Raw genomic sequence first — 17,164 nt, forward strand, 5'->3', positions numbered from 1 at the left:
GAAAGTCTATCAGATGATACCTGGGATGGTCAGGCAAATGATACAAATGGCATCTATGTTGTCGGGAGCTGCTTGTTACTTTCAAACTGATATCAATCCCTGTCTATGCCATAACCTTCTCAATCATTCCCATCTTCATCAATAAGTAAAATATCTTGCAATGCTGTCAGTTAAAAGGAAAGTTATTGTGTACACATTGTAACCATCTTTATTACAAATCTCAAATATTTTGTCCTATCTGATGGACTGAAGTAGAACATGCTAGTCAGGTTTATTTATCTATCAACACTATACATAGACTTTAAGAGTTACACAACAGCTAACTGTGAAATTACATCAAGAATATTGTGAAATCAGAGAGCATCGCTCCTCATCAACTTGTACCGTGCATGAGCTTTTACTTCTAAAAATGTTACACATTCTGACACACAAAAGCACACGCATAAATTAAATGTTAGTGCAATGAAAACTAACTTGCCTCAGTTCCTGAGTTGGTATGTGTGAAGATTACCAGATCCATACATTACAAGTGAACCATCCTGCCGCTGAATTATTGTAGTGATGAGTAGCCTGAACCGGAGACAGGTTCGACTGGAAGTCAGCTTTGCAGCTCAGACACACGATAGTAGTTACATCAACCAGGAATCCTGAAACCGATTGGAATTTTTAAAAAAAAACCTTGCCCTGAAATTCTGAACCAAGTAGCAGTTTACTCCAGCGATAGCTCAAGCGGCAAGTCAAGCATTGGATGGAGGCAGCTCACTGGAGATTGCCAGTTGACATGAGTCAGAGTTTTAAGCAATCATTCCAACCAAAACAACTGCCAGAATACACTCCAGCCTCTTAACCCTCGCCATAGCTCTGTAATTATACATCTCCCTCTTCCTCGCAAGAGACTGACTTCCCTCAGAAATGTTAGCAAATGCAGGAAGTGTTTTTTTCTCTCTCTCTCTCTCACTCACACACACACACACAAAGTGCAACTTGAAAACAAAGACGCAAGCGGGAAAAAAAAAACCCCACGCATCATGAGAAACCTTTCCAGCAACTAGAGGCTGGACATAGATTATGTTAATCAAACAACAACAGCTCCACCACGGGATCAGTCACTAACAAAAAATGCCTTACACAACAGCGAGTGCAATTTCAAAAGGAGCCACTTCCCCCAGAGACTTCCGAATCACTGAAGTATTGCGTTTGGATGGCGCCGATTCAGTTCGAGTGCAGGCGCCCTAAGTCATTGTAGGAGCAAGTTACGGCAGAGGCTGGAATCTGCGCTGAAAGCGGACAAATGCTGGAGACCCCAGCGGCTCAGGCAACTCCAGCAACACAACATTCAGAAGGCAACACAGCATGTGGGTCTGTTGGGGACATTTCCTGCTTCAGCAGCAGGTTAAAAAATAAACAGAAAACACTCGCCATAATCCAAGGACAGACTGAGACCGATACATAAAACTGAACCTTCACAGGGAAGCTCTTGTCAGTCTGTGGTATTTTCATCTGTTAGAACGTCTCAGAGTGAGGAGAAATTGGTCTTAATTATTTGTCCTGTCCACACATAAAGCGTGGGCAATTTCAGGGAGCAAGCATCATGCTGGAATTTAAGGACTGAGAAACAATTCCACGCTAGGTTCATATCAGTAGTGGTTGGCAAAAACTTATTAATTACATAATCAGGCACCTACCATCCATGATCATAGAATGCCGATGGTGTGGAAGCAGGCATTCAGCCCATTGAGTCCACACTGACCCTCTGATGAGCATCCCACCCAGACCCACTCCCTGCCCTATCCCTGTGACCCTGTATTCCCCATGGCTAACCCACCGAGCTGACACATCCTGGACACTGTGGGCGATTTAGCATGGCCTAACCCACACATTTTTGGATTGTTGGAGGAAACCACGATAGGACCTTTCAGATTGCTCGTCAGGAGGTACTTGCTGCTCTTGTCCAGGATTTCCAGGTGTGTCTGTATCAGAACAATTTATTGGCCACCAACATGTTTTTTAAAAAAAAACCAAATTCACAAAGCGAGGGACCCGGGTTCAAATCTACCCATACGCGACCATCTGTGTGGAGTTTGCACATTCTCCCTGAGTCTGCGTGGGTTTCCTCTGAGTACTCCGGTTTCCTCCGACAGTCAACAGGTTATGTGGATTGACCATGCTAAATTACCCATAGTGTTCAGGATGTGTAGGCTAGGTGGATTAGCCACAGGAAATGCAGGGTTACAGGGATAGGGTAAGAGGATGAGTTTGAGTGGGATTCCCTTTGGAGGGTCAGTTGGGCCGAATGGCCTGTTTCTGCACTGTAGGGATTCTATGATTCTATGGCAAGTCTGATGTGAAACCAGAAGAAGGAGCACGTTTTGTCTTAGAGTCTCACTCCAGGACTTTAGTGCAAAATACCAAGGTTGCCAGTGTAAGACTGAGAGAGTGCTGCACTGCCAGAGGCGACAGCTTGCAAATAAGATGTTAAAGCAAGATGCCATTTGCCTGCTCCCCAAAATCAAAATCACAAAAACAGATGATCAAATAAAACTAAACATCTCTCAAGCCAGCTTTTAGTCTTGGTCTGGAGTAATATCAGCTGGGATCATCACATCTGTACAAGTTTATATGGTAGGATGATGTGTAACAGATTTGCATCTAAATAGTGAGAGCCCATAGTGCAATTCCTGGCCATCCTGAGACTTGGAGTCAGGCTGCAAGCTGTTTCAGGCTCTAAGTTAGACATACAAGGATTTCTACGCCAAAGATTAACAGCTATTAACACAGCATAGAACACAGAGCATTACATTACAGCACAGTACAGGCCCCTCGGCCCTCTATGTTGCACCGACCTGTCCATATACAGCGTATCATCCGTCGTCATTTCCGCCACCTCCAAACAGACCCCACCACCAAGGATATATTTCCCTCCCCTCTCCTATCAGCGTTCCAAAAAGACCACTCCCTCCGTGACTCCCTCGTCAGGTCCACACCCCTCCACCAACCCAACCTCCACTCCCGGCACCTTCCCCTGCAACCGCAAGAAATGCAAAACTTGCGCCCACACCTCCCACCTTACTTCCCTCCAAGGCCCCAAGGGATCCTTCCATATCCACCACAAATTCACCTGTACCTCCACACACATCATTTACTGCATCCGCTGCACCCGATGTGGCCTCCTCTATATTGGGGAGACAGGCCGCCTACTTGCAGAATGTTTCAGAGAACACCTCTGGGACACCTGGACCAACCAACCCAACCACCCCGTGGCTCAACACTTCAACTCCCCCTCCCACTCCACCAAGGACATGCAGGTCCTTGGACTCCTCCATCGCCAGACCATAGCAACACGATGGCTGGAGGAAGAGCACCTCATCTTCCGCCTGGGAACCCTCCAACCACAAGGGATGAACTCAGATTTCTCCAGTTTCCTCATTTCCCCTCCCCCCACCTTGTCTCAGTCAAATCCCTCGAACTCAGCACCGCCTTCCTAACCTGCAATCTTCTTCCTGACCTCTCTGCCCCCACCCCACTCCGGCCTATCACCCTCACCTTGACCTCCTTCCACCTATCGCATTTCCAACGCCCCTCCCCCCAGTCCCTCCTCCCTACCTTTTATCTTAGCCTGCTGAACACACTTTCCTCATTCCTGAAGAAGGGTTCGTGCCCGAAACGTCGATTCTCCTGTTCCTTGGATGCTGCCTGACCTGCTGTGCTTTTCCAGCAACACATTTTCAGCTCACACCAATCTGAAACCCATCTAACCTACACTATTCCATGTTCGCCCATATGCTTGTCATGACGACTTAAATGCACTTAAAGTTGGCGAATCTACACCGTTGCAGGCAAAGCATTCCATACCCTTACTACTCTCTGAGTAAAGAAACTACCTCTGACATCTGTCCTATATCTATCACCCCTCAATTTAAAGCTATGCCCCCTCGTGCTCGCCGTTACCATACTTGGAAAAAGGCTCTCCCTGTCCACCCTATCTAACCCTCTGATTCTATGTCTCTATTAAGTCACCTCTCAACCTTCATCTCTCTAACAAAAACAGCCTCAAGTCCCTCAGCCTTTTCTCGTAAGACTTTCCCTCCATACCAGGCAACATCCTAGTAAATCTCCTCTGCATCCTTTCCAAACCTTCCACATCCTTCTTATAATGCGGTGACCAGAACTGTACACAATACTCCAAGTGCGGCCGCACCAGAGTTTTGTACAGCTGTAGCATAACCTCATGATTCCGGAACCCGATCTATCTATTAATAAAAGCTAAAACATTGTATGCCTTCTTAACAACCCTGTCAACCTGGGTGGCAACTCTCAAGGATGGAAGTGTTTTCTGCTTGAGATTCTCCCCACTCCATTTCTAGATGGGAGGGAATGCATGAAAACCCCAAATGCAGCCTCACCAACGTCCTGTATAACTGTAACATAACGTCCCAACTTCTACATTCAATGCTCTGACAGGGTGCCAAAAGCCTTCTTCATTGCTTTGTCTATCTGTGACTCCTTTTTCAGAGAACTGTGGACCTGAACTCCAGTGATCAACTCCTCAGAGGAACAGGCAGCAAAAGACTGTCAGAGATTTACAAGTCAAATTATGGTTTAGCACAAACACCAGTTACCCCTTTCCATCCTGCAGCTTTTCCCTGTCCAGAAGAACTGACAAAGAACTCAGCTCTTTTTAAAATATAAGCCTCCATCATGTCACTCGTGTAATGAAATAAACAATTAATCAGTTACAGGCACTGCCCACCAGGCAGTAACAAAAACAATGAAGAGGAGGAAGGGAGGGAACTAAATTAAAATGGAGTGGGGGGGGGAGATGATGCACTTCAACCTCCATGGTGCTCACCTACCTATAAAAGGGTATCAGTGGACACCAAGCGCTCCCTCTCCAAGGGCATACAGATGCGAATGTAGCTACAGGAGGCGGGCCGTGTAGTGACTGGAACCAAGGTCAGGTGGACCCCATTGACTATGAGATCCCCGATTGGTCCAGGTAACAACCCCAATCAGGGAGCCCTGGCTGACAGATATAAACAGGACAGAGGCAAAAGCATGTACTGCAGATGCTGGCAATCAGAGTCTAGATTAGAGTGGTGCTGGAAAAGCACAGCAGGTTGGGCAGCATCCGAGAAGCAGGAAAATCGACGTTTCTGACGAAGGACTTTTGCCCGAAACGTCGATTTTACTGCTCCTCGGATGCTGCCTGGACTGCTGTTCTTTTTCAGCCCCACTGTAATACAGAAGGAGATTGAAGGCACTGTGGCTCTGTTAGTTAAATTGATGGCCTAGTAAGCAGGAGATCCTGGGTTCAAATTCCAGCTGGTGCTTATGCAATAGAAATAAACAGGAGATTCAGGGGGTCTCCTCAGGCTAGGGACTGTCTCTGAGCTGGTTGGTCAGAGCCCACGTACTGTGCACATGGGAATAAAGGGTGACAGGATACCAGCCTCTGTGCAGTTATTTCAGGCAGGCAGTCACAAGCTACTATCCCTCTATGGCCTGCAGCGTGGTTACTTTGGTGAGGCCCTCTGATTGGCTGAGCCCACAGCATTTTGGTTTCAGTATTTTCTAACCAACCTGTTTAGAGATGTTATGACACCCCTCTGGAGGAGTAGACTCAAACCTAGGCCTCCTGGTTCAGAGGTACAGATGTTACCACTGCACCATAACAGCCCTAGATCCCAGCCCCTTCTTTATTCCCCCTTATCCAGAGATGTTTTTAAGCCCCGCTGAACAGTTTTATCCACCCTGTATTTCTATTTAAAAGTGAAAACATCAACAAAAATGAGGAAAGGGAAGGCAAGAGAGAGGGGGCTGAAACAAAATGGAGTTGGAGGGGGAGAAATCCCAAATTTTTTTTCATTATTCACAGACACAATTAAACACCTCTGGAGCAGGTGGGACTTGAAACCAAACCTCTCAGTCCAGGGGGAGGGACATTACCACTGTCTCACAAGACGGCATCATGATTGCTGCTCTTTCTTTTGTGAACAGACTTTATTGCGATCCCAGCTCTTAAATATAACATTGAATGAATATTACCTTGTCTCCATACATTCTGAAACTCTACCAACGGACTGGCAAGGGGGCTGCATTTCTGACATCGCCAGCTGCCAGCCAATAGTCCATTTCTTTTTCAGGGAACTTAAAGGACAGTACGAAAATATTTGTAGCTTCATCAGACACCACAACTGCTTCAGCCAAATGTAGCAATGAGAAACTGTCCCCAGCGTGGATACTTTCCCAGCAATCCTCCAACCTCGTGCACCAATGACAGGTTCCTCACAGCTCCTGCAGGGGTGTTAGTTATAAAGCACCCAGGGCTCTGTTCAACTGTATGGAAGGGAAAATCCCTTCTTACATAGTGTGGATAATTTACTCATGCAACAGTCATTACACATTCTTTTTCTCCAAAACAAAGTTACACAATGTGTTTACACTGAAGCCATAATTAATCCAATAGGGGGGATGGCATGTAGCTGCCTAACTAAATACATGTGGTTATTACAAGGCAGGGAAACTAATCCAGAGGAGAGTTCAAGGTAATTTTATCCTTCAGGCCTCAGGACCTTCCCGTTTTTCCAAGCAGAGCAGTGGGATTTTGGATTCACAAAGAACAGGATCACGAATACAACTCTTCCACAACAACAGCCTGTCCTCAGGTTGAGTTCTGATGCGTAGGAAGGTCCCTTGGAGAGAGTCTCACGTTAAGAGGAGAGAGTGCCGGGCAAGTCGAGGTGGTTGAGGCAGGGAGGCCATCTCAAAGGACAGGTGGGATAGGAGGCCGACAGGAGGCAGAAACACAGAGCTGGATTCTGACAGCAGTAGTTGGGAGAGACCATGTCAGTGGTGAGCTGAAGAAACTGGCTTCAGGAACAGAGGGAAAGCAAGGAGAGGAAGCTGGGAATCAGGAGGAAGCCAAGGTAGTGATTGCTCCAGCAATGCAAAGGAGGAACGTAGGAACAGGAATTAACCATTCAGCCCCTAGAGTCTGTCCCACTATTCAATGGGATCATGGCTGATTTGTAGCTGAACCCGATATTCCTGCCTTGGGCCCGTATCCCTTAACACCTTTGCTTAATAAAATCTATCTCTGATTTAAAATTGACAACTAATCCAGCATTCACTGCCGTTTGTGGAAGAGAGTTCCAAACATCTCCCAACCTTGCGTGCATACAAGTGAGATAGGTTGACAACATTCAGATGGATCACATACAGTTACACACAGGAGCTTAAATGAATAGCTTTAGCCAGGAGGTTTTTTAACTCGTTCGGACCTTGTAATCAAATCACCCATTTTGACAGCGCAGTCAAAAAGCTTCGGTTTATATGAGGGAGCAGCGAGCGCTGTCGACCCATGGCTGGAAGCAAAGCCAGTTCTTCTGGATAATGATGCCATGGGCAGCGCGTTATTAAATGTTGAGGAGAGAGAGTGCATCGGTAGCAATGAAGACAAGGTCCTGGAGGGGCTGTATTGTCCGATATGGGAAAATTAAACCAGTAAAAACCAATCCCTCAGAGGTGGGCTCCAGAGGACAGAAACTGGAGGGTGTGGTCATGATGCCATCCTGACAATCATACGAAATGCTGGTTGTGAGGACGATTGATGGGACAGAAGAGCCAGGTTTATTAGTCTAACCAGTTGTGCACAGTTGCTGACAAGCAGCAATCTGAACTAAAATGTCAGTAATTTACGCTGCTACTCACTTAATAAGCAGAATCCAGCAGTATTGACATTTTGTAGCATGCTGAGTCATTGGCTGCTAATGCTGACAAGATAAGTGCAGGTTCATGATCCCTTCTATTTCGAAGAAAACTCTCACACAATATTGTCCAGCTTCCAAATGGCCTAAGCTCAACTGTTTACATGTAAATTTCAGTACACAAATACTCCAAGGCTTATTTGTTTGGATACCAGTTTTATCTGCTGTATGATTGGTCTGGCATTGCTTCTGAGGCCGTTTGGCCCATCAGACTTCATGCTGGCTTATTGAAGGCATTTTCCAATTAGTCCTATTCCCCCAGAGCTGCATAACCATTATCTTTAATTATTTGGCTAATTACACATTTGGGGATATCATTGAGTCATTCAAACAGATAGGAATATGAGGACACTTATCAAATGGAGTTCAGGTACCTTTCAATATAGATCTGTTGATTTCACTCACATTGGCTCACAGTACCTGGGGTTTTTTTCTTAAAATATGTTAACGTTTTTCTCATCAGTTTGACATTCAATGACAAAGCTTCAAGTCTAAAAGGTTATGTTTCTCCTCTTGTCATCATTATGACAGCACCCACTAGAAGATTAACATGTGATTCTCTGACACTATTTCCCTCTACTGAGGGACACAGCAGAACTGAATGGTTGTGTTTCATTGTACACTTTATGTGAACTTGCATGTTATTCTGAACGACCTCTTCCTAAGGCATGGGGAGACTGAGGAGGGGAGAAAAGAACTATTTGTTGGGTAATTGAGTTAAGGAGCTGACTTCATGCATTCCAAGACAATTTCCACACCAGCTCGTGTCAGATACAAAAAGCCCAAAGGCTTCATTATGGAATAAAAGCACTGTTTTAAGACAAGGCCTGAAGATGTCGGCAAGGCAAGTGATGAATATGCTTCTAGTGTATGGAGTATGTTTAGCATTACAGTCTGCCTAGCTCATAAATATTATACACACAGTTCAAAGCTTCAGGAAGTTGGTTCCAATTCCAAAATGAAACCATCGTGAGGAAAGTTTACTTCTATTCTAGGCTTTACAGCAGGTTATTCCAAGAGTACATCTCTGTATTCTCTCCTGTGTTTACATATTTGAGTGGTCCCTAAAAAAAACATTAGTGGCAATTTGAACAACTTCTGTCTCCATTCCTGAATTAATGCTCTTTACAGAAAAAGCAAAAACACAGGGTTATACAATGGGAACCAATAGGTTCTTTATAATTGTAAACATTTCCACTTTTAAGAAATTGCCACCAAACAGACACTCAAACACACACACACGCAGACACAGGCACAGACACCCACACAAACACACACAAAGAGACATACACAGAGAAACACACACATTTGACAAACATACACATATAGACAGACAAACAGACAACACACATATAGACAGACAAAAACACACATAAACATACACACATAGACAAACACACACATTGACAGAGAAAGACAAGCCCACACAAACACACACTGACACAGACACACCCACACAGACTAACACAGACACAGACACACCCACACAGACTAACACAGACACAGACACACCCACACAGGCTAAGATACACTGACACAGACACATACACAAACAGAGACAAACATTGACTGACACAGACACACACATAGCCGCAAGCACAAGCAAGACCATGGGATCATTTCACACCATGGTGTGAGGATCTTCTTTGAACATTATACAAATGAATTACTGGCAAGGCTGGAATTTCTTGCCCATCGCTAACTGCCCCTGACTGGAATTAAGAGTCAAAGCTTTGTTGGCAAGACTGGGTAAGGATGGCAGAATTCCTTCCCTAAAAAAGGCCTCAGTTCTTTACCAGGAGGCAGTAAGACTGGTTATAAATTTGCAAACTGGAATTGCTATGATGGGTTAGCTGCTAAATGTGATTTTCTGCAGTCAAACCTGAGCTACATACAAAGGGTGGTGGTGGTTTGTAATTCTCTTCCACAACCGGCAATGGATACTGGATCAGTTGTTAATTTCAAATTTGGGAGAGATAAAGTTTTGTTCATCAAATTTATTAAGAGATATGGGCCAAAGGTAGGTATCTGGAGTTAGGTCACAGATCAGACATGATCTCATTGAATTTGAGGGGCTGAATGGCCTACTCCTGTTCCTATGTTGCTGAGCAATCTGAGTATGGAGTTTGCTTGGAATGATCGAGAACACCGCCAAATAAAATTGAATATGTCAACATGTTTGTGTTCTCTTTTTTAAGATTGAATCCCATTATTTCTTATATTTCTTACTTATTTCATCTATCCTTGGAAGTATTAGCACTTCCATGAAACTGTGATAGTTATGATGTGGAGGTGCTGGTGTTGGACTGGGGTGGACACGGTCAAAACACCAGGTTTATTTGAAATCACAAGCTTTCAGAGCCCTGCCCCTTCTTCAGGTGAAACCACTTCCCGTGACCAAGGGGCAACACTTCGAAAACTTGTGATTTCAAATAAACCTGTTGGACTATAACCTGCTGTCATGTGACTTTTGATATTAAAATGTGGGAGCTGTAACTTAACTCAAATACTCGTTTCTTGTTGTGCATTTTTCTCTGTGAAAAGTGCTATGTAAATGTAAGCATTTACCAAATTGCTATTCTTACTCATACTGAAAATTATTTCATAGTTGCAAATTAGTGTAGTGCATGTTACATTGCGGAGTAAATAACCAGTACACTGGCTACAGAGTGTGTACAATACTCAATGGAGAGTGTGTTGTTTCCTGTGGCTTTGCAGGTTGTGAACTTGCCAGGAATTTTCTGGCCATACTGAAGGAGATCGCACACGGATGACTACCTGAAGGAACCCATCAGAGACAGTGAACATACACAATGGGAGTTCAATACGGTGAGACTAAGAAAAAGAGACGAGAGGTGTAAAGCGAGATTTGTAAAACTAGGGATTTTGTCATTGGACCAGGATGAGCAGGGGATCTTGATATATTCTGAAACAGTCTGTTTGAAGATGTTGTTGCACACGTCTGGAACAGGTGGGAGTGGAACCAGGCTTCCTAGTCCAGAGATAGGGACAATACCGCTGCACCACATTAGCCCTTAAAAGTAGGATTTCCAGCAGAAAGGCTTTCAATGGTGAAAAGGTAGGTAGTGAATTAATTAAAATTGAAGATTGGTCCCTTTTAGCCCAGAGGTTAAATGCTGGTTAGACAGAATCCAGGCTTTAACAGTTCTGTTCAGCATTGCCTGTCTACATACAAATTCCAACAACACTGATTCCTTGCTCCACACATTTATATACCCAGTTGTCACTCAGTTAAGATATTTTCTAACCAACCAGTTCAGAGATGTCACTACACACCGCTGGACCAGGTGAGACTTGAAACCAGGCTTCCTGGCTCAGAGGTGTTGGCATTACCACTGCACCTCAAGACTCCTCTCACCTAATGAATGCTTAGTGAGTCTATAACCATCACATGTTCCCTGGCTCCACTGGGTTCAGCCTGAGCTGCTAGTGGCCCTATCTCTGAGCCAGGTAGCCGGGGTTCAAGTTGCACCTGGTCCAGAGGTGTGTAATAATACCTCTGAACAGGTTCAGAGATATCTTAATGATGACAACACAATAGAAAAAAATGACAGGTTAGAAAGAATATTTCAAGCCAAGGGTTGGCTGCATATCTCAGGACTCCTGAACAAAACCTCAATATCTAAACGGGAATTCTATCAACAGTTGAAGGGAACATTCACGTGCAGGGGACTGTAAATGGATGAAGATGGCTCGAAGCCGGATAGCGTTCCCCCATACTGAAGATTCTACAGCTTTATAAACTCAGGATCCTGCAGCACAGCAAGAGGCCATTTGGCCCTTCCTGCTGTGTGCAATCTCTTTGAAAGAACTTTCCAATAAGTCACATGGTTGTATAGATGTTCCCCTTTCACTTTCATATCTAACTCCCTTTTGAAAGTTAGCAGTGAATTTGTCTCCACCATCATTCCAGATCGCGATTCATTGCGTGGAGAAAAAAAACAAACATTTCCTTCAATTCCCTACTGCTTCACACTGAAGCCTTGTTCGAAGGGAAAAAGTTGAAAAAGAATCAGAATTACTATTTTATTTGTTGAGTGTTAATCATTGTGGGAGATAGTTGGGGTATGTACAGTCAACGACACTGTTATCCTGACAATAAACTGAGTGAAGGGCTATTACAGTCACTGTACTCTGTAACCCCTTGTCCCCGGTGGACCAAATTTCCATCTGAATTTTATACCAAAGACTAATTAATATGGGTAGATAATGGACATACTCACCGTTTTCACTGGTGGTGTATCGTATGTGTTGGGTTAACCCTGTGATTTGACTCAGGAACATGCAGTATGGGTTCCTCACCATCAATTGACAAAGATCCACTTGTTGCTTAGGTGAAATAATTCTTGCTCCTGGTACAGAGGCAGAAGAGATACGGAGCAGATTAATTTCCTAGTTTTCATTCTCGAATATAACGAAAGCGTGGCTAAATGCTTCAGAAACCCTAAAAATAAAAACATGCAAGTTTCCATTTTCGTGGGTGGAAGGTTATTATTGCACACAGGGGGCAGTCTTGCAAAGCGGTGGGAGTCATAGATTTCTTTTTGGGGAGGGGTTGTGTACAATCTATTGTTGAAAATAAAGTCAGCAGCGGATGGAATAATTTGTGACAATGCTTCACATGCAGGAGATCCACTTCCTAACCTGATCAGTAAAATACATTCGCCAAATTGGCTGCTGTCAGTGCATAGGGCTGGGGTTAAACTGAATTATCCTAACTCTATCACCTCAGAAACAAAACGTAGACAACAAAAAGAATACACATTATGCACACAGCTACTTATATAAAAAAAACTGCTTAACAAGGCTCCCACAATGACTTGGCCCTTTTGTCAAGGTTAAGGTGACCTCTTTTATTCATATTCCTCCATCATTTGCAATCTTAACAGAATCAAAAATACTCCTGGAGAGAAATATGCCCAGGTGCCACTATTTTCAAGCTAGAGTTTTTCTGCCCAAGTTATACAGTCAAATCCCATTCCCCTGACCACCACAATTTTTAAAAATCCGTTCGCAGGATGTAGGCATCCCTGGCTAGGTCAGTACTTATTGTCCATCCCTAATTGCCCACATGACTATTAAGAATCAACCACATTGCTATGGGTCTGGAGTCACATGTAGGCCAGACTGGGTAAGGATGGCAATTTCCTTCCCTAAAGGACATTAGTGAACCAGATGGGTTTTTCCAAAAATGGATTCATGGTCATCATTAGACTCTTAATTTCATTTTTTTAATTGAATTCAAATTCGACCCATAATGGGATTTTGAAACCCAGCATTATCTGGGTCTCTCAATTAACGGGCCAGCAATAATACCATTAGGTCATTGCCTCCCTCACTGAAACATTAGTGAACCAGATGGGTTTTTCCTGACAATTGACTGATTTCATGGTCATCATTCAACTCTTAATTCCAGTTTGCTTTTGAGTTCAAATTTCACCATCTGCCTTGTAGGGTTTGACCCCAGATTTTTACCCAAGCTGCTGAATTGTTACAGGTCATTCTGCTATAATGCACATTTCGTCATCGCGAGTTCACGATAGCTTGATTGATGAACTGGGGAGGATTTAGTTTCTAAAGCACAAAACTTGTGTTGGCTGTAATGTAATTAGATCACCAACACTTGCGCGACCTTTCTATAACGCTGGGTTGCACAGGAACACAACCATTGCGTTATAGAAAAGTTATCTGTAGTCTCATGACTTCAGCAGGGTCACTACACACAGATCGTTAACTCTGTTTCTCTCTCTCCGCAGATTCAGCCAGACCTGCTGAGTTTCTCCAGCTGTTTCTGCGTTTGTTTCAGATCACCACCATCCCAATTCTTTGTTTATTTCTTGAGCAGCTCTCAGGGATGGCTTGCAGGGCTTGACGTAGGCTGGTGAGAAAAGGTGGTAAAACTAAGTTCCACCGTGATGCTCTCGTATTAACCTCAGGCAAAACTGGTGTTTGCTGTGGCCATTCCAACATGGCCGATACACCAGAGCCAAGGTGTGGGTGGGGGTGGGGGACACGGCTGTTAAACTGGGTTTTACTTGGAGCAGCCCAAGTCTGCAGAGCAGGAGTCATTCCTGTGAAAATAGTGCGGTGACACTAGGGTGCCAGGGAACTGCCTAGCAACGCTCCACCACCTCCGGTTCTCTTTGAACCAATCCATAGCGTCATAGGGTCACACAGCACGGAAACAGACCCTTCAGTGCAACCCGTCCATAATCCTAAATTAAATTAGTCCCACTTGCCTGCTCCTGCCCCTTATCCCACCAAACCTTTCCTGTTGAGAGCTTACCTTTTAAACATTATAACTGTATCCACATCCACTACTTCTTGAGGAGGGCCATTCTACAATCAACCCACCCACTGTGTAAAAGATTTGCCCCCATGTCTTTTTCAAATCTCTGTTCACTCACATTAAAAATGTGGCCCCTAGTCTTGAAACCCCAACCTTAGGGAAAAGACAACTACTATTAACTCCATCTGTACTGCTCATTATTTTATAAACCTCGATAAGGCCACCTCCCAACCTTCTCAAAGACTCAGCACTTATCTTGTGGGACATGGCAACATGACCTTTATCTTAGCACTGAGTGTCTTGATACAACAGCATACATTCTTTTTCAGTATAAACACTTCCATGTAATAATGGACCTCAGAGCATTTTATGATAAAACATCACAGTTTTCAGAATTCTTTAAATTCCGTTACTTTAGGATTAGTGATAGAAGTTGAAACAGAATAAAGCTTGCACAGTCTTTAAGAAACATTTAAGCTGGGAAACATCTGCATAAATATAATAATACAGAATAGCATACACTAAGCCAGAAATTAGTTTGAAAAGCCTTTCAACAATTTAAAGTATGTGTTGAATGGAGCTTAAAGTGCTCCACCATTTAAAAATGCTGCAAAAAATGTTACTGTGGACATCGCCCAAGAAAAGATTATTTTCCACGTATTTGTTTAGATGATTCTGAACCTCACATTTGCAAACACACCGATCGGAATTTAGGTCTGAGATTTCAACTAATATCCAATTGGATTTTATACTTAAGGGAAATAAAAATTATCACTAAGGGAAATGACCTTCACTTTTACTTCATGGTATTCCTCAAAACGTAAGAGTCACAGAAGTGTTTACAGCACAGATGCAGGCCATTCTGCCCATCGTATCACCACTGGCTCTCCAAACAGACTTGATGATTCAGTGGATCATGAAGCATTTTAGCTTTATGCTCCTGCCCTGATGGTGGAGCTCTTGATTCTAAGGAGGCAGTGGTCTCATGGTATTATTGACAGGCTATTAATCCAGAGGTCCAGCTAATGCTCTGAGGATCTGGATCTGTATTGTGTCCTGGCAGATGGTGGAATTTGCATTCAATAAAAACCTGGAATTAAAAGTTGAATGATGAGCATGAATCCATTGTCAATGGTTGGAGGAAAACCCATCTCATTCACTAATGTCCTTTAGGGAAGGAAACTGCCATCTTTACATGTTCTGGTCTGACTTCAGACCCACAGTAATGTGGTTGACTCTTAACTGCTCCCTGGGCAATTAGGGATGGGTAATAAATGCCAGCCCAGCCAGGGATGCCCTCATCCTGTGAGTGAAGGTTTTAAAAAATTTGAAGTGAAAAGTTGCAGGAAGTGTGAGCAGTTACAATTCCAAGGCCACGTTTTACTTTAAAAGCAAAATAAAATCAACATCAGAGATCGAAAATAAAATCAGAAAGTGGCAAAACAAAACTCAGCAGTCCCTGCAGCATCTGTGGACAGAAAAACAGCAAATTTTTCAAACTCAGTAGGAGCTCTTCAGGAGTATCATAATCTACTTGAAACATCACCTTTGATCCTATAGCTGTCAGACCTTCTGGGTATTTCCAACACTTTCACTTCTTAATTTCACATTTTATGTTACTTTGTGTTTCTCAAGGGCTTTCAAGTATCAGTTTTAATTGTTACAAATAAACATGTCACCACAGTCTTGCTCACCCTCATTAGAGAGATATGACTGGTGGTGGTCTAACCTGAGGTGCACCATGCCTCAGGCGAGGGGTGAGGTTGAGAAGGAGAGTAAGCTCAGTCACAGTGGGAATTGAACCCATGCTGTTACCGTCACTCTGCATTACCACCAGCCAACTGAGTTAACCAAATCCCTTCTTTAATTGTAAGAAGCTAACTTCCCATCAACGTCTAAGATTTGGATGGACCCTCCTTGACATTGTCCATGGGCTGGAATTCTTCATCACCGCCTGCACTAAATTCTCAGGAGCTGAAGGTTTTTCACAGTGAGTTCAGTGGTTTAACAGCATCCAATGTCCCTTGAGCCATTATGTTGTTTATGCATCCACTGCAGGTCTCTCTCTTTCAGCTCTGATGTGGAGGAGCCGGTGTTGGGCTGGGATGGACAAAGTTAAAAATCACACAACACCAAGCTATAGTCCAACAGGTTTATTTGGAAGCAGTAGCTTTTGAAGCACTAACTTTGCCAGATAGTAAGCGGGACAGGATCAATTCTGTGTCCTATGAAGCTGCCCCATTCGCTATCTGACGGAGGAGCAGTGCTCTGAAAGCTTGTATTTCCAAATAAACCTGTTGGACTACAACCTGGTGTTGTGTGATTTTTAACTCTTTTAGCTCTGAGCAACCTAATCTGTAAACCCCCTCTCGCTCAGATAGAATGCAACTGTGTCTTGGCTAACTCTAACCCAGCTCCTTCTGCTGCTGGCTCCTTCCTGAGTTCTTTGTTCAAGTGGACCATTTCACAGTCAGGAGAGACATTGCTGTTAACACCGAGTTACTGACAGAGGGCAGCTGTGACTCAGTGGAAGCATCCTTGCCTCTGTCTGAAACTTAGGGGGTGTACAAGTCAAAGTCAGCGCGGAAACAGAGCCTTTGGTCCAACCAGTCTATATCGACCATAATCCCAAAACTAAACTAGTCCCACCTGCCTGCTCCTGACCCACATCTCTCCAAACATTTCTTATTCATCTAAATATCTTTTAGACGTTGTCACTGCACTTGCATCCCACTACTTCCTCTGAAAGTTTGTTCCACACACGAACCACTCCCTATGTTAAAAAACTGTCTTTATTACATCTTTCTCCTCGCACCATAAAAATGAGCCTCATAGTCTTGAAATCCTCTAGCCTAGGGAAAAGCCTTATCTACGCTGCTCATGGTTTTATCAATCTCTCTAAGGTAAACTGTGGGATATAGGTAAAGTAGTGTTACTTCTGCAATTATAATTACTTATGCAAGGTAAATGAACTCACACCAGTGTATAATTGTTCAACCAAGAGCTGAGTCAACAAGAATGAAAACTATGTGAAGGAAATATATAATTGCTTTTGTATTAGCTAAAATGTGCATACAAGAATGCAATG

The 17,164-nt window shown here is 43.7% G+C and overlaps 1 protein-coding gene across 8 annotated transcripts in view; it reads right to left on the minus strand.

The window, feature by feature from the left end:
- Positions 1 to 17,164, minus strand: part of pik3cd (phosphatidylinositol-4,5-bisphosphate 3-kinase, catalytic subunit delta) — a 228,672-nt gene that overhangs the window by 102,839 nt on the left and 108,669 nt on the right. For 7 of the 8 annotated variants that reach the window (XR_011962673.1, XM_072586124.1, XM_072586123.1 and 4 more), the window contains 2 exons: positions 12,011 to 12,139; positions 479 to 647 (listed from right to left, as the gene is read on the minus strand). The gene's annotated coding sequence lies outside the window, so the exon portion shown is untranslated. The remainder of the gene's footprint in view (positions 1 to 478; positions 648 to 12,010; positions 12,140 to 17,164) is intronic. The other variant, XM_072586126.1, reaches the window with a different exon arrangement.

The sequence above is a fragment of the Chiloscyllium punctatum genome, chromosome 16 (assembly GCF_047496795.1).
Source record: "Chiloscyllium punctatum isolate Juve2018m chromosome 16, sChiPun1.3, whole genome shotgun sequence".
Classification (NCBI taxonomy): Eukaryota; Metazoa; Chordata; class Chondrichthyes; order Orectolobiformes; family Hemiscylliidae; genus Chiloscyllium; species Chiloscyllium punctatum.